This window comes from Oncorhynchus tshawytscha, linkage group LG29, assembly GCF_018296145.1.
Source record: "Oncorhynchus tshawytscha isolate Ot180627B linkage group LG29, Otsh_v2.0, whole genome shotgun sequence".
Lineage (NCBI taxonomy): Eukaryota > Metazoa > Chordata > Actinopteri > Salmoniformes > Salmonidae > Oncorhynchus > Oncorhynchus tshawytscha.
In genome coordinates this window covers 14,742,594-14,761,290 of record NC_056457.1, presented here as the reverse complement: position 1 = coordinate 14,761,290, position 18,697 = coordinate 14,742,594, and the positions used below count along the sequence as shown (strand labels likewise).

The window sequence follows — 18,697 nt, the reverse complement described above, 5'->3', positions numbered from 1 at the left end:
CATGAAATACCCAGTATTTTCCACAGCTTAAATAGAAAACTTAACAGCCAGACATTACTCATGTCATGGAGTCCCAAACATATTGAACCTATTTGAAATCAACTTTTTAAGCAAGGTAGGTGTCCAAATTGCAGAAATAAATCATACAGTTGTACTAATTATTGGTCTTGAATCATTTTAGAATCAATCCATCATATTTAACACACAGGTAAACTATCCCTCTCCAGACATGACTAATAGCGGCTGAATCGGAACGAAAACTGATTGTGAGAAATAATCGAATGTGTCTGTCTGCAGTCTGAATTGAAAACAGGTGTGTGAGATGGAGCGACGCTCCAGATTTCTCATGTTGTCGATCAAATGGGACCCACAGTGTATGAGGGGAAACATCAAAGGCAGCAGAGAGACAGAGCTGTGTGTGTAAGAGAGAGAGAGAGAGGGAAAACGAGAAGAGAGAGGATGTCTGTGTGCATCTGCGTGTATGTGGGTGTTTACGTGTACGTACGTTGTGCACGTGTCTAGAGCAAAACAATAGTGTGCATTATAAACTATGGACCGTTAAGACAGAAGTATTCAAACTGAATTTTCACTTTTTAATTCGAACCATGTGTTTCTTCTACAATTCTCATACTCATTAACACTCAAATGTTTGACACAAATCATGTGTGTGTGTGTGTGTGTGACAGTCAGTGTTAATTCATAAAAAGACAGTCCAGTATCATTTAAAAGATAGACCATTAAGGTGCTATGAAACCTGAATCACTGTAAACTTATCCAGTGGTGCTTGGAGAGACATCATTCACCACCACAAAGCATATATGTGCAGTGAGTTTATTTACCTTCTTATGGCTTAACCACTGATGTATATAAACCCTGGATTTCTGATGCAATGAATTTGCCAATGAGAGGCTTTGAAGACATTTTTTTTTTAGTACTTTCACACAATTATACTTTAAGGAAGTGTTTTATATATTTTTTAGCTCACATAATATAATGTAAACGTATCCATGAAGGTAGGTCTCTGTAATAGAATATATGTGGCAAAAACTAATGTAGATATTTACAATTGCATTTCTATAGCTTACAAAATATTTTTTACGAAGGTGGGGGAGTGTCAAGATGGAGGCCCGGTGGCTTCAAAACATCGCACCCTTTCGGTCATCTAGTATATATATAAATAATTGGGCTTAAGTCCTTTCCTTTGCTTGCATGTTTTAAACCTTTAAAAAGGTCCAATGTAGCCATTCTTATCTTAATATCAAATCATTTCTGGGTAACAATGAAGTACCTTACTATGATTGTTTTTAATTAAAATGGTCAAAAAGAAACAAAAATAGCTTCCTAGCAAAGAGTATTTCTCAAACAAGAATTTAGCTTGGACTGAATTTGAAAACTGAAAACTAGCTGTTATTGGCAGAGAGGTTTGGAACTCTTTCTTATTGGACAATTAATGATGTCACCAGGCAGGCTAAAACATCCCACCAAAACAGGCTGAAATTTCAGGCTGTCGTTTCAAACAGCTCTTACACTAAAAGGCCATTATCAAAATGTTCAGAATTTCAGAGTATTATTCCAAACTCATAGTGTGAATATATATACATACATATATAAAAATATAAAACACAGGAAAATAACATTTTTGACTGCAGTGGGCCATTAAGACTTGAGGTCACACTGACAAACAACCAACTCCATCCTCATCTTTTTTCCACAACAGTCCTATCTTCTGAATGAGTACTAAACTGGATGCTATTTGATTGCAATGCATTCACTTGTGGGAGGGTGTTGAGTGCTATTTAACTGCCATAACGTTAAGTATCTAGAAATTATATTGAGTAATTACATTCTTATTACCACAATGAAATAGGCTACAGTAACTACATGGAATTAGGTAAATACTATAAACTTTATTAAGTATCCTCAACTGCAACACTGGGATGTACAGTATGATAACTAGACCTAGGGTTACAATATTCCAGGAATGTTAAATAAGTTCCCTGGTTTTCCAGGAATCCTGGTTGAAGCCCTAGCTAGTTCCACGGTCCCCCATGGGCCTATCTATTATAGCAACATCAGTTGCAGTGATTTGTAGTCCTCGCTGAACCCTCTCCAAACCCAAACCTGGCCCCTTTTACCTTAATGTTGACTTAAAAAGGACAAACCCAGAGAAGGAGTCTAATCAAAAGCGGATGTGAAAGCCAGTCATTCCTCTTGTCTGCAGTCAATGTAAGCCATGTGGGCTGTTTTTCTCTGAGGCCACAAGCCACCAAATAAACACAATACAGGAGGTTAGCCTAACATGGATTGGCTGTCTGTCTTCGTGTTGTATACTGTTAAACGTGTCCGGTTCTTCTTTATTAAAAAAAGCATTTAGGCCCAAGGTTGACGTCTAACCCCAAAAAATATTTTAAGAGGATGTGATGTCACACACACACACACCACATCATTACATAGCGTCACTTTGAAAAGAGGGTAAAGGGAGAAAAACACATTTGTGATGGCTCACTCTATATAGAGTATGTCCATAATCATTTACTCAAAACCAGCAGACATACTGCACTGTACTGGATGAGCATAATCCATTAGAAGAACAAGTTGAACGTGTCTGTTTGGATTGGATGAGAGTTATGTACTATTGCAATGTTCATAGTGTGTATTTAGCTTTTTGTGAGGCTCTAAAACTCCACTGCTATTTGTATCTCATCTAACAGCTTTGACATTTCTTGTTGGAGTAGTAGAGTAAAAGTAGTAATTTTCCATTATGCTAACGCACCTTCTTAAAAGACAGGGGCACTTTGCGACACGATCTCAGTTGGTTGCTACAGACCACATTCCATGCTTGGCTACTTTAATAATTACACCGCCCACTCTCTCTGCTAATAAGTAACTAATGGTTCACCAATTATAGCTAACAGCACTGGAATAGAACAGGGAGGGAGTGTGTGTGTGTGTGTGTGTGTGTGAGTGTATGGCTGTGTATATGCGTGCGTATGCATGCGCATGAACCCCTCTGACCGCTGGTTGCGAGGTTTCAGTCTAACGTTCTTGGCCACTGATTACGTCTCACTCTCCTTACCATCCTCTACAGTATTATAACCATATTATGTTTCTCTCTCCTGCTCTAAAGCCCCGTTTAAACCGTGTGTGTCCTTTGTCCTGATCTTGTCCACATTCTGACTGTGCCCACAATTTTTAGACAGGTCATATCTTATTTTGTTAACAGACAAGATAAGAACAAGATCAGGACAATATCAGGATGCATGTTAGCAGCAGGTATAAATGGGGCTATAGATAATCTCTTCCTCTCTTTCATTCCTCTTCTCTCCATCTGTGCAAGTCTTTCACTCTCTTTATCCCTCAGAGGGGTTAGTGATGCATGCTGGAATGAAATAGCAGGTCACTAGCCACAAACACAGGCTGAAACTTACTGTTAACGGGCCCAAGCAAAAGCCTTTCAGTTCAGAAGGCTGCAAAATTCTGCCTGCCTGCCTGCCCCCTCTCTTCTACTCCCATTTGCTCACAGCATGCTGAAAGAGTAGCATTTACTAGAACTATGAAATATGCCTTTTCTAGACACATTTTGGACCAAGTTTATGTTCTTATCAGTAAAGGTTTGGGGCAGTTATTGGGGCAGCTAAAAATGTTAGGGCAACTAAAAAAAGAATTCAATTCACAATATCTTCGATTCTCAGCTTTGGCCACAGCTCTGCATATTTCACCCTGATTTCTGGCCAATTCTCTGATTACCAAGATCGTACCATTTAATTTGCATACTCTTTTTTACAACCTTAATCATGTTGGTGTCAAAGGCAATCAGAATGATCGAGTCATGCAGAATCTCAATGAGGCTGAGAAAAAGCTGTGTGTCTCTATAAAAAACATGTCAGAGAGAGATTGCGGCCATCTTCATGAATAACCAATTAGAACGCTGACGATAAATAGCTTCTTGGCTGGATATGAGCAAGCATGTCCCTGTGGTGTATATTTTTTGAAACAGTGGATGAATGCTCCCCATTTCACATCAACTCCCTGGTGGACTCTACAGTTAATTGCCTTCTCCAGCAGGCGCTTACAGATGATCTATCTCTGAATACATCCACACAAACGACTGATCGCAGCCGGTTGAGGTCTGTGAATATGCATTGTGCATTCGACCACAAAGCTGTTTATGTTACAAGACCATTGACACTGTTACAGATGTTAGCAAATTAGCTTAGCCTATAACTGCTTAAAACAGGTCAGTGGAACCTGTACAGACGTTTCCCTTTCCACGTCTGTAACAGTCAGGCTCCATTATCTTACAGATACTTCCCCCAAGTGGAAGCTCAGTACATTACCGAAGAAGAAGAGCCCATTAGAAACACACAACACAAGACAAAGAATGGGAAGGACAATAAAGCTGCCCAGTTGAAATAGGGCATCAACGATGTTGACACTCTTCGTGTGACCCCTATACCTTGTTTCCATCCCGTCATGGATCCGGTGAACAGAGTCATGGGGAGAAATGAAGGGGAGAAGACGACCCTGACATCAGATGTATTGCCTCAACCTCATAGCATTAGAAGACAGTGCGAGATGAAAAACACCTACCCCAAAACACACAAACATCTGGTTAGGTGTAGCTGCCCTACTGCAGGAAGGTAATATAATCACATGCACGACTTAAAATAGGAATAACATAGCAGAGATGCTAATGGTTCACGGGTCCATGATAATCTTTTTGGGTTAGTCAGGGAATGAATCCCTCTCTAAAGACAACTATTCATGCGTTACATTCTGTCGCTCTCACCAGTAAATCTAATGTGGCAGCGACTTTGTCCGGTTAAACGTTGACATTGTTTTTTTTTTTCCCAACTGCTTTGGTACCATTTGAAAAAAGTATGTGGTACTTTTTCACAACACTTACAACAAAACTCAAAACAGATCATCAAAAAGGCAGTTGTTACAAAACTCTGAGTACATCTTCAATTGACTAAGTACAACACATCAAATCATAGTCACTTTAACCAAACTTAATTTGTGTTTTATCTAGAAACACATGTTTCACATTGCAATACACGTTAATATAAAGTAATTGCTTTTCGCAATGCTCACATCATTTTTGATATGATTGTCTTCTCATTTGTTAAAATACATTTTACTATAACTTAATCCGACCTCTCTTAATCAATAATCACTTAACCTTTGGTAAACCTATACATTTTAAACGGGTTTGTCTACAACAGATTTGGAACTATTTAATGAAAATTGATGTTTGCATAAATATATAAAAGTATGATTTACTGTAATGTATTATCATAACTATTGTGATTTTACTTCACAGCAAGTTGAAACAAAGTCTGATATTGACAAGATCAGAGATGTACTTGCATGTAATGCATGCCCTATGCAGTATACATGCATCCAAAATAAAGTTGCTGGGGTCTTTTCACACTGCTTTACTGAAATTGCATTGGCCAATGCTGTAATACATACCACTTACGTAGCAGGTGTTTAATCCAAAGTGACGACAGTGAGTCATGAACCAAGTGGGAATCAAACCCACTACTCTGGTGTTGCTAGTGACATGTGCTTACTATCTAAGCCAAACAGCACCGCTTGTCATGCATACTCCCTCTCCGGTGCTCGAAATCACCAAGCAGCTCATTATTACGCACACCTGTCACCATCGTTAAGTGCACCAGCGCCTCATCAGACTCACCTGGACTCCATCATCTGCCTGATTACCCTCCCTATATCTGTCACTCCCTTTGGTTCTTTCCCCAGGTGATATTGTTTCTGTTCCAGTGTTCATGGCTGTAGGCTACCCGGTTTTCTTGTTTTGGTCTATGTTCAATTTTTTTTATTTAAATACACTCCCTGAACTTGCTTCCTGACTCCCAGTGTACACATTACACCACTACAATACATACAGTGCATTCAGAAAGTATTCATACCCCTTGACTTATTCCACATTTTGTTGTGCTACAGCCTGAATTCACCTATCTGCACACAATACCCAACAATGACAAAGTAAAAATATGTTCTTAGAAATGTTTGCAAATTTATTGAATATGAAATACAGAAATATCTCATTTACATAACTATTCACACCCCCCACACACACACACACCAGTCAATATATGTTACAATCACCTTAGGCAGAAATTACTGCTGTGAGTCCTTCCCGGGTAAGTCTCTAAGAGCTTTGCACACCTGGATTGCCCATTAATCTTTCAAAAATTCTTCAAGCTCTGTCAAATTGGTTGTTGATCATTGCTACACAACCATTATCTTCTTGGTTAGCAACTCCAGTGTAGATTTGGCTTTGTGTTTTAGGTTATTGTCCTGCTGAAAGGTGAATTCATCTCCCAGTGTCTGGTGGAAAGCCGAATGAACCAGGTTTTCCTCTAGGATTTTGCCTGTGCCTAGCCCCCCAGTCCTTAACGATTAGAAGCATACCCATAACATGATGCAGTCACCACTATGCTTGAAAATATAGAGAGTGGTACTCAGTAATATGCTGTATTTGCACCAAACATAACACTTTGTATTCAGGACAAAAAGTTACATTGCTTTGGCACATTCTTTACAGTATTACTTTAGTGTAGTGTTGCAAACAGGATGCATGTTTTGGAATATGTTTTATTCTGTACAGGCTTATTTCTTTTGACTCTGTCAATTAGTTTAGTATCGTAGAGTAACTATGATGTTGTTGATCCATCCTCAGTTTTCTCCTATTACAGCTATTCAATTCTGTAACTGTTTTAAAGTCACCATTGGCCTCATGGTGAAATCCCTGAGCGGTTTCCTTCATCTCCGGCAACTGAGTTAAGAAGGATGCCTATATCGCAGGCTAGGGTCTATTTTTCTCCCCTTCCTGTCTGACTGACATGCCCAAAGTAAACTGCCTGTTACTCAGGCCCAGAAGCCAGGATACGCTTATAATTGGTACCATTGGATAGAAAAGACTTTGCAGTTTGTAGAAATGTTAAAATGACGTATGAGACTATAACACAATTGATATGGTAGGAGAAAATCCAAAGAAAAACCGGAAAATATTGTTTTTTGAGAGCCCATGCTCTTTCAATGGAAAGCTATGGATCCTATGCAATTCCAGCTCAGTCTTTGTTCAAGGTTCCAGGCTTGTTTCTTCCCAAACATGGAAGAATTTTGAGTTTTGGTACAGGTAGTCAGAGTTGGAAATCAGTCTGTGCGTGTGCGGCGAAGAGGACGCGCACTTGCTTAGCTTTTCTATTGAACATACCTCTTTCCGTATGATATATTATAGTCTAATTACATTTTAGGGTACCTGAAGATTGAGTAGAAATGTATTTTGACTTCTTTTAACAAAGTTTAGCGGTAGCTTTTTGGATTCCTTTCTCTGCATGTTGAACGAGTGGTTTACTCAAATCGATGGCGCCAACTAAACCGACATTTTGGGATATAAAGAAGGATTTTATCTAACAAAACGACCATGCATGTTGTAGCTGGGACCCTTGGGATTGCAAATCAGAGGAAGATTTTCAAAAAAGTAAGTGAATATTTAATTGCTATTTGTTATTTTACGAAGCCTGTGCTGGTTGAAAGATATTTTGATATGTGGCGCTGTCCTCAAACAATCGCATGGCATGCTTTCGCTCTAAAGCCTATTGTAAATCGGACAATGCAGTTAGATTAACAAGAATAATTTTTATGATTATTTATTTGAATTGCGCGCCCTCCAATTTCACCAGAAGTTGTTGACAGGTGTCTCGCTGACGGGACGCCTAGCCCTGAGAAGTTTTAAATTCTGTAACTTATTTAAAGTCACCATTGGTTGAAATCACTGAGCGGTTTCCTTCATCCCAGGCAACTGAGTTAAGAAGGATGCCTGTATCGTTATAGTGACTGATTCACCATCCAAAGTGTAATGAATAACTTCACCATGCACAAAGGGATATTCATTGTTTGTATTTTACCTATCTACCAATAGGTGCCCTTCTTTGTGAGGCATTGGAAAACCTCCCTGTAACGGTTTTCTTCCGTTGAAGAGGAGGGGAGGAGGACCAAAATGCAGTGTGGTTTGTGTTCAACATGTTTTATTAAGGACAATAAATGTGAAAACCGAAACAGTCCTATCTCGTGCATAGACACAAAGACAGAAGACAATCACCCACAAAATACCCACAGAATATAGCTGCCTAAATATGGTTCCCAATCAGAGACAACGATAGACAGCTGCCTCTAATTGAGAACCATAGACCTACAAACTACCTAGAAAGGATACAGCCCCATAAACATACAAAAAACCCTAGACCAGGAAAAACACATAAATCCCCCATGTCACACCCTGACCTAACCAAAATAATAAAGAAAACAAAGATAACTAAGGTCAGGGCGTGACTCTCCCTGGTCTTTGTGGTTGAATCTGTGTTTGTAATTCACTGCTTGACTGATGGACTTTACAGATAATTGTATGTGTGGGGTATAGAGATGAGGTAATCATTCAAAAAGCATGTTAAACACTATTATTGCACACAGTGTGAGTCCATGCAACTTATGTGACTTGTTAGGCACATTTCTACTCCCTAACTTATTTTAGGCTTGAAAGGGGTTATTGACTCAAGACATTTTAGCTATTCATTTTTAATTCATTTGTAAAACTTTAGAAAATACATCATTCCACTTTGACATTATGAGGTATTGTGTGTAGGCCAGTGACAACAAATCTCAATGTAATCCATCTAAACTCAGGCTGTAACAGAAGAAAATGTGGAACAAGTCAAGGGGGTGTGAATACTTTCTGAAGGTCCTGTAAAAGTACAATATGGTGTGTGTGTGTGAGATTGGTTACGGTGTGTGCTTGTGATTGGGGTTCCAAATCAGGGATAGTACCAAGTGCCATCCCCATAGACATTTTTGTTGTATCAGTGTTGAAACAATCAACATCTTAATCAAAAGTTGTACCGTACTCTTATCACACAAGTGCACAATGGATTAATGCAAAAAGCTACACTACAATGAATAGTTTTATTGAAATATGTGTTTTATCTTATCAGTCTAACATTGCTCTCTCTATCAGGATGACTCCAGGATGCTGTTTCTTTGTGTGTCTAAAGAATGAAACAAAAATTGCAGAACTTATGTTCAAATGGATGTTCAAAATGACATTGTATAATTTGTTTCTTTATTTGTGTGTGTGTGTTTGCATGACCATGTATATATATGCATGTCTGATACCACTAGTCGACATATAGGACTGTCGCTATGGACTACTGTACCTAGTATATGTATTATTACTATAGTGTAGTTTATTAATGATGTGTTGACCACTCTTCCCTGGGCAGTGATATCATTGGTTTATGTTCACTGTGTATTTACATCAACATACCGGCTGGACCAATCATCTTTCTTTGTTATAACTGTCCTCAAACTGTTCCTTCAAATGTCCTTAAATCATCTATGAGTATCTATACCGACTATGTCTAAATATGTATGTAATTGATCTCTATAAGATGTGTCTCTGTGTAGTCATGAAATATTAAACTGCCTTCTATTACTCCATAAGAGAAACAATGTCTGTATTTTCTTAATTATGAAGCTAATGTAACAATTATATTTACAGTGTACGTACAAATGTTTCATTGTAAACATAGGCCTACAATTGTGTACCAGTAGTGGGTTTTTACAGTACCCAAAATCATTCTGTGACTTTATGTGACCGGGGAGGAAGATCTCACCATGTTGGTCCACTCATAGAGAACCTGGTCATAAATCACTGAGAGTCATCAGGAAAATTATGTTTACAAAACTCTCAAAATGGTGGATCCACTTCCTCCACTTTGACCTCCCACATCCACCATACTGATCAAAACAACCTAATATAAATCTCATATCACACCCTTTTCCAAATATGGCACTACTTTTAAAGCCTGGGTTACGTGACGTGGTACACAGCAAGGGAGAGCTGTGACACACTAGTCTGAACAGGAGTCCATTTTTACTGCAATATTCACACAGAAATGGACTGAGCTTTGATTGATTCTTTCCTGGGGGGGAGACCTCACATTGGTTGGATTTGAAAATCCAACCATTGTATTGGAAGGGGGTGGCACTCAGAGGCTGTGTGTGACAGTCCATGTGGGTGTTTGAGTGAGAGACATAGCTGAGAACCAGTCAGTAAAAAAAACAAGAGCCCCCTTTGTTATTGACACATCGTGCCTATAACATCCAGCAGCCTTTCCAGATGGTGAAATCATGAAACACCAGGGAGATAAGATGCATGAACTGTCAGAAAAGCAAAATAATATTGTACTGACAGCCGTCAGTACAGAGTCAGCTCCAATCATTTCATCACTGGTAAATCAGATCGATTTCGAGTTTAGCTGTTAGCGATCATGCTAACCAAGTGTTAACAAGACTAAATTAGTCAACATTAGCTTGCTAGATGCTTGAAGTCTAGCTATTAGCATGCATCTCTCTCATAGGTAGTGCATGGGTTAAGTTTTGGGGAGGCTTTTTTTTTCACCATAAGAATGAATCTTCATAAATAAAGCATTGCATGCATCTATCATCGCATTTGCAGACTACTGCAAGCCTGTTAACCCTAACGTGATGGGTGGATTGGATAGTCATAATCTAGACTATTAAAGCTCAATCTAATCACTGTGTATGGCTGAGCTCATAGTAGCATAGGCCTAGAGGCTATACCAGAGACATTACGTCTCTTTCATTTGCACAGAGAGAAAAAAATGTGGCCTTTGATAAACACATTTCATGCAATTCTATTCCACGTTATATGGCTGGAGACATTAGCAGAATCTTTTTTAACATGACAACTCACAGGGTAGCCAATTCTGCTGACACCGACAAACAGATCAATAACAACAACCTTGTCTTGAATGCAGCCATCAAAAGCGATGCCTTTGAAAAGGGGAGACGCACATTGTACAATAAATGACATCCATCCAGCCTGGAGGACATTGTAAAAACAAATACAAAAATAAAAACTGGTTTCATAAAGAGGAGGGGAAATGTATGGATATTACAGCATAGGGCAAAGGCCTCAACGGAATAGGACAATCGGATGTGTTTAATCCAACAATCGATCAAATCTTTATATGCCACTAAAACACCTGAATTAATTAAACACAACCAAACAATCAAGAGCCCTGATGGTACAGGTGACCCGAAGAAGTGATATTCTAACATCGGGTGTGCTTTTCAGTTGTTTACGTACTGTAGGTTCACTAGCTGACCTCTATCAGGACACCCATGTCGAACTGGATTCCCACGGTGAAGATGAGCAATGCTGCAGCAGAATGGGCTTCTACCTTTTCCAGATATGAAAAGGAGACATCCCTCAGGTAGACTAAATGGTTGTCATATGCTGTGAATCTGAACGATGATGCTGTGCCATTTGAGTAGAGAGCACCTTTCGCTTTGTCTTCGTGACAAGAGTGCCCCATTGAACCGAACGAAGGGTGAATCAATTACTGCTGATCAAACAGAAACAGTTTCACAGTAATGTATTTATGTACACATTAATAAATTAAATGTAATTTGGAACAACATGCAAAAGACTATTGTTTATGATATTGTAAACATTCTGTACTTTAACAATAGGCTATATTGTTGTGTGTGTGAAATGAAAAGTATTGTGTGTGTGTGTTATCTCTGCTTTACATTTTATTTAATGGATTAAGGCATTTCTTATAGCCCAATTATTTGTATTTCATTTGACAATTTAAACACATTTTAAATTGTTGTAGTAGTCTTATGCAAACCATGTTCATTTATCACAGTGGCACAGTGCCATTCAGGCCTTCTGGGAGAAAAGTATCTGGCATTGAACTTTGTACTGGTAGTTGTGTGTATGCTAAGGATCTCATCATATTCTGCTTCCAGATGGATTTGCACTAAACAATTTCATGTCAGCACAAAGAATGTACAAAATCTGGTATAATGATTAGCCTCATTTACATTGTCCAGGGCCGGCTCCAGGCATAAAGCGGGACCCCGGCAGTTAGGGCTCAGTTGGGGTCTCAACTGTTAGAATAGCAGAATACACAAGGTGTTTGAAAATGTGGTTGTGCATCAACAGTTTCTCTCTGGTTTTGTCAGTCACTGACATTCACCCAATATTTTACAAATATTTTATTCTGATTATTCAGGTGGTTTTGCAGCAGAGATTGTGACTATGAGATTGAAAAGTGGTGGAATTGCCCTTTACAACTGCAATAACTTCTGTCCACCCCATGGCAAAGTGTGTAGAACTGCAGAAAACTTGCCTTAAAACAGCAAAACGTTCTCAGTTCCCCATGGCAAAATGAGTAGAATTGAATGAAATGTGTTATAAAATTAACATTTTTTAAATCTTTGTATAAACCTTTGCTATGGTTTATACATTTATATATTGTGTGTGACTTTTAAACTGTATTTTTGTTTAAAACATTTGCTAACATAGGTACAAATATAAACCATGGTATACAAAGATGTTGGTCACCTCCCAGACCAATTCCCTTCTCCCCCAATCTCTCGGTTTGGATGGACAGCCAGCTCCAGGAAGAGTCTTGATGGTTCTAAACTTCATCAATTTAAGAATGATGGAGGCCACTGTGTTCTTGCGGACCTTCAATTCTGCAGAAATGTTTTGGTACCCTTCCCCCGATCTGTGCCTCGACACAATCCTGTCTCAACGCTCTACGGACAGTTCCTTCGACCTCATGGCTTGGTTTTTGCTCTGACGTGCATTGTCAACTGTGGGACTTTAGACAGGTGTGTGCCTTTTCCAAATCATGTCCAATCAATTAAATTTACCACAGGTGGACCCTAATCAAGTTGTAGAAACTCAAGGATGATCAATTGAAGGATGCACTTGAGCTGAATACTTATGCACATAAGGTATTTCTGTTTTTTATTTTTAATACATTTGCAAACATTTCGAAAACCCTTTTTTTTCACTTTGTCATTATGGGATATTGAGTGTAGATTTCAGATTTTTTATTTCATCCATTTTTAGATTAAAGGCTGTAACATAATAAAATGTGAAAAAAGTCAAGGGGTCTGAATACTTTCGAATGCACTGTATATGGATCCTACAGCTATCCTATTTCTGACACTTTAGGTATTAAGGCTTGCATATCTGTCATATCTTTTTGTTTTCATTCTCATAATTGTTTTTTTCATTACCCACTCTTACTCGTCAAGTCGGCTAACTTAATTGTTATTATTATTATACCTAAAGACCCTAAATATGCTGGTTAAGAGATCTCACATATAAGGCTGCCACTCGCCGTTATGCTAGCAAGAAAATAAAGAACCATTTGTACAAACTGGCTGCTTTTTCATGTGCCCCAAACAAAACTACGGGTGTAATCATAATGATACATAAGAAACAAAATCACCATCCTTGGTAAAGGCGAAGACCGAGAAGGCAGAATCACTTTCCTTAATGGAAAGACAATTGCCTTTGTTGATGTGTATGTGCCAAATGTATATGATCCTACGTTTCTTTGAACAGCATATTTAGAATATATTGAATTCCAACTGGTTATTGAGACAGATATGAATGTCATTCTGGACATGCGGGACAAATCCAATAAGCCCAACAATCCGCAGGCAACCAAGGCTCTCGAACATACAGTATACTCTCTGATTACAACCTCATCAATGCCTGGCGAGTTCATAACCCTGAAGCAAAAGACTACACTTTCTATTCAAACAGGCAAAAAACATTCTCCCGAATCGATTTCGTACTATTATCTACTCCTCTGTTTTCTTTAATCAAGATAATAGAAATATGAGCAGATCATGCAAAATACTGCCAAATACACATTTCAGAATCCCATAAAAGAGCCACAAGATGGTGCTTTAATATTTCCTCACTACAAAATCCTACTTTATGTGAACAATTTGAAACTGAATTGAATTAATTGATAATGATTAGCAACATTTTTGTCAATGATCCTCGGATTTCATGGGACGCCATTAAATGTTTTATTAAAAACAATGCAACTGCATTTGCATCTGGGCTGAATAAATCACAATTAGATATCAGAATGGGAAAAGGTATTAACGATGTTAGAGCATTCTCAATAAACACTTTTTTGAGACCAGGTAGTCAAGACGGAACTAAATCTATTGATAAGACAGAGAGCAGAACTTGCCATCCATCGAATTAGACTTCCATGGCTTCCATGGTAATCGACCCAGTCAACTACTGGCTAACACGCTTAGCAGTAAGGACCAATTAGCAGATATTACAACTATTGAATCTGAATCAGGTGAATTACTATCAGAACCTAAATGAATCAACCAAAGATTATCCCTTTTCTGTAAAGAATTGTACACATCTGATTGTAAATCCACACCAAGCCAGATCAATTTTTCAAAGATATATTAACTTGTCTTCTCTCAAGTGAGGAAGCCGGCTTGCTGGGAGCCCAAATCTCTCTCCATGAACTCAAGGGCATTGGATAACATGAATAAAGGCAAATCACCTGGTTGTGACAATATTCCTAATGAGGTCTATTTAAAATGTTGGAACCAATTGGGTCCACTATTACTTGAAATTATTAACACAGCTGTTCACAAAGGTTCATTTGAAAGGGCTGTAAATACAGCAGGTAGCCTAGTGGTTAGTGTTGGGCCAGTAACCGAAAAGTTTGCAGGATCGAATCCCCGAGCTGACAAGGTAAAAATCAGTTGTTCTGCCCCTGAACAAGGCAGTTAACCCACTGTTCCCGGTAGGCCGTCATTGTAAATAAGAATTTGTTCTTAATAACTTATTTTGGCTAAAGGGGGAGTATTGAGTAGCTTGGATGAAAAGGTGCCTAGAGATGCCCAGAGTAAACTGCCTGCTCCTCAGTCCCAGTTGCTAATATATGCATATTATTATTAGTATTGGATAGAAAACACTATGAAGTTTCTAAAACTGTTTGAATGATGTCTGAGTATAACAGAACTCATATGACAGGCAAAAACCTGAGAAGAAATCCAAACAGAAAGTGGGAAATCTGAGGTTGGTCGATTTTTTTTTAATGAGAGAGTTAGCTCTCGTTCCATTGCTTTTCTACAGACATAGGAATTCTCCGGCTAGAATATTATTGAAGTTTTATGTTAAAAACATCCTAAAGATTGATTCCATACATCGTTTGACATGTTTCTACGGACAGTAACGGAACTTTTTTACATTTCGTCTGCAACTAGGGAACGCACTTCATGACTTTGGATAAGTTTACCAAACGTGCTAACAAAAGTAGCTCTTTGGACATAAATGATGGACATTATCGAACAAATCAAACGTTTAATGTGGAACTGGGATTCCTGGGAGTGCATTCTGATAAAGATCATCAAAGGTAAGTGAATATTTATAATGTTATTTCTGATTTCTGTTGACTTCAACATGGCGGATATCTCTATTTGTTTTCTGAGTGCCGTTCTCAGATTATTGCATAGTTTGCTTTTCCGTAAAGCTTTTTTGAAATCTGACACAGCGGTTGCATTAAGGAGAAATGTATCTATATTTCCATGTCTAACACTAGTATTTTCATCGACATTTATAATGATTATTTCTGTAAAATGATGTGGCTCTCTGCAATATCACCGGATGTTTTTGGAACTAGTGAACATAACGCGCCAATGTATACGGAGATTTTTTTATATAATTCTGCACTTTATCGAACAAAATATACATGTAATTGTGTAACATTAAGTCCTATGAGTGTCATCTGAGGAAGATCATCAAAGGTTAGTGATTAATTTTATCTCTATTTGTGCTTTTTGTGACTACTTTCTTTGGCTGGAAAAATGGCTGAATTTTTCTGTGACTTGGTGGTGACCTAACATAATCGTTTGTGGTGATTTCGCTGTAAAGCCTATTCGAAATCGGACACTTTGGTGGGATTAACAACATGATTACCTTTAAAATGGTATAAAATACATGTATGTTTGAGGAATTTTAATTTTGAGATTTCTGTTGTTTGAATTTGGTGCTCTGCACTTTCACTGGCTGTTGTCATATCAATCCCGTTAACGGGATTGTAGCCCTAAGAAGTTTTAACTGACTTGCCTAGTTAAATAGGTCAAGTTAGGAAAAAATACAGCACTAAGCTTTTTATTAAAAAAAGATAAGGATGCCCGCCAGTGCTCTCATTATCACCCCTATATTTAATTAACACAGATATTAAACTGTTTGCTCAAATGTTGTTGTCCTGTCTGAAAACTTACTTACCTAAATTGATACATCTGGACCAAAGCAGTTTGTTAAACTATTATCCTCAGATAACCTCCGTCTATTAAATATCGTACATACTTAATCAGAAACTAAAGCTCCTTGGGCAGTTCTATATCTAGATTTTACTATCTATGGAAGCCCTGGCCCAGGCAATTCGACAATCGAAAGAAATGACACCGATATCTCTAAATTCTACGGATCACGTCATCTCATTATATTCTGACGATATGTTACTTTATCGAAACAATGCATCTCAATCCCTCCCAAAAGCTTTGAAGATAAAAGACAAATTAAGCTCCAAGTTATAAAATAAATCTAACCAAATCAGCCCTTCTGCCTCTCAAGACCCCGACGGAGGACTCCATCTCTACTTATGGAATCCCAATAATTTCCCATTTGAAATATTTGGGAATAGATTATTTCCTTCCTTAGATAAAACCATTGCCAGAAACTATAACAGAACACACACATCAATTCAATCCAACCTCAGTATATGGACTAATGCCCCAGTTGCTTTAACCGGCAGAATATCTATTGAATATATTGCCATGGCTGAATTTCTGTAGTTCAATGCTTATCTTAACTGTGTTCGAATACCCATACTAACATACTGTATACTACATACTTAATGAGTATTTACTACATACTATTAGTTCATTTTAGTATACTGTAAATTAACGGTATCGTTTCAGTTGAGCATACTAGAGCTTTGCCTGTCTACCGGAAGTTGATGCTGTTGCTATGCAACCTTTTGCTAGCTTGTTAGCATAACAAATGACTAGCTAAACGTTTTACGATTTCGGGTGTGTTCGTAAATTCATTCTCGAGTGCAAGAGTGCACTCTGTTGGATCATCATTTGTAAATTCAGTGTGTTTCGCTCTCGGAGCATTCAGACTCTTTGGTCGAGGAGTAGGGTTGATCCAAGTGTTCAACAGCAGTCAAGCTCACAAGCTACTTCCAGACACAAATGAGAGAACACCTCACTCTGACCATTTTAAACGGTCTAGCAGAGCTGGTTAGGCTGTTTTCATGTTATCCAGAGCGTTGGTGACTGTAACTGTGCTGCTGGCAACAATTTATTTTGGCAAATTTAGTATGACATCCGGGAACTTTTGGCATACTAACTATATCCATACTATGTTTTGTCATTATGGGGTAATGTGTGTAGACTGAGGGGGGGAAACTATTTATAAAACATTTTAGAATAAGGCTGTAACGTAACAAAATGTGGAAAAAGTCATGGGGTCTGAATATTTTCCACATGCATTTTACATATAGAGTGTGCGACTCTATTTTTATAGCAGGCTAGAGAGCACGTGCCAATACCAGAGTGGGTTCATGATATAAATAACACACTTCTTTGTGGGAAAACCATCAGTAGAGTTGAAAATGCGATGGAAACCCATTTAACTTGTAGTTTTTATTCGGTACATGGGAGTTTAACTGCAAATGGTATTTTTATGTGCTCTACGTCATCACACACATCCTTTTATCCTAAAAAAGTTGATTAGATCTAAACACACCTCTGGTGGGAAAATGTGCATAATGTTTTTATGCAGATTTTAGAATATTTGTATTAAATCTGTTGACAATTGGTTGGAAACCTAGGTATTGAGAGCGATTCGGGCTCCCATCAGGGCGGCTTCCTCTTCAAGCATGCCATGACAAGAAAATGTATATATTTTGAATCAGGGAAGGATGGAGAACAATACACACTTTCTTTTACATTTTTTGGGAAGATTAAAACCTAAATAAAAAAGCGTTGATTGTTCTCCATCCTCCCCCAAATCCGAATATACCATTTTCATGGCATGCTTGGTTCAATAGCTATTGATGAGAGAGAACCGAATATCCAGTATAAAACTAATTTTACCTCGGTGCTGAACTGAACAAAATACCTACCTGCTCCCAAAAGCATTGAGCTGAGCTCAACTTCTTTATTTTACCTTTATTTAACTAGGCAAGTCAGTTGAGAACAAATTCTTATTTTCAATGACAGCCTAGGAAAAATGGGTTAACTGCCTTGTTCAGGAGCAGAACAACAGATTTTTACCTTGTCAGCTCAGGGATTGGATCTTGCAACCTTTCAGTTACTAGTCGAACACTCTAACCACTAGGCTACCCCTGTGTGTTGTCCTGGTGCAGCAAACCCCAGCTGAAGGGAGGCCAGTTTGGATGTGGCTTCAGACCAATCAAATCGCGTCCTAAGCCAAAACTAATTTTCAGAAAAACGTGTCTGTTTCTGGTCTGCTTGTGTTGATGTCCTGCACTAGCTAGCTTGCTAAATTGTCCCTTTCCTAAGCCATGGATGGGGATTTGTGGTTTTCACATTCTCTGTATAGGCCAATGATTATGATCGAACCATAAATGAATGTTGTGCCAATGGCCTGAGACCATTGTTCAATATGTCGCCTAGTAGGCTCGTGTTAACTTGTTAGCTAGATAACTTTGCTGGTTCTGTGGTTCATTGTTGCCCATGCATGGAAGTTAGGCTAGCA

At 38.4% G+C, this 18,697-nt stretch overlaps 1 protein-coding gene across 1 annotated transcript in view; it reads right to left on the bottom strand.

The window, feature by feature from the left end:
* LOC112227875 (amyloid beta (A4) precursor protein-binding, family B, member 1 interacting protein) overlaps window positions 1-5,496 on the bottom strand; it is a 56,989-nt gene extending 51,493 nt beyond the window's left edge. The window contains exon 1 of the mRNA XM_024392847.2: window positions 5,476-5,496. The gene's annotated coding sequence lies outside the window, so the exon portion shown is untranslated. The remainder of the gene's footprint in view (window positions 1-5,475) is intronic.
* Between the last annotated feature and the right edge of the window lie 13,201 nt (window positions 5,497-18,697).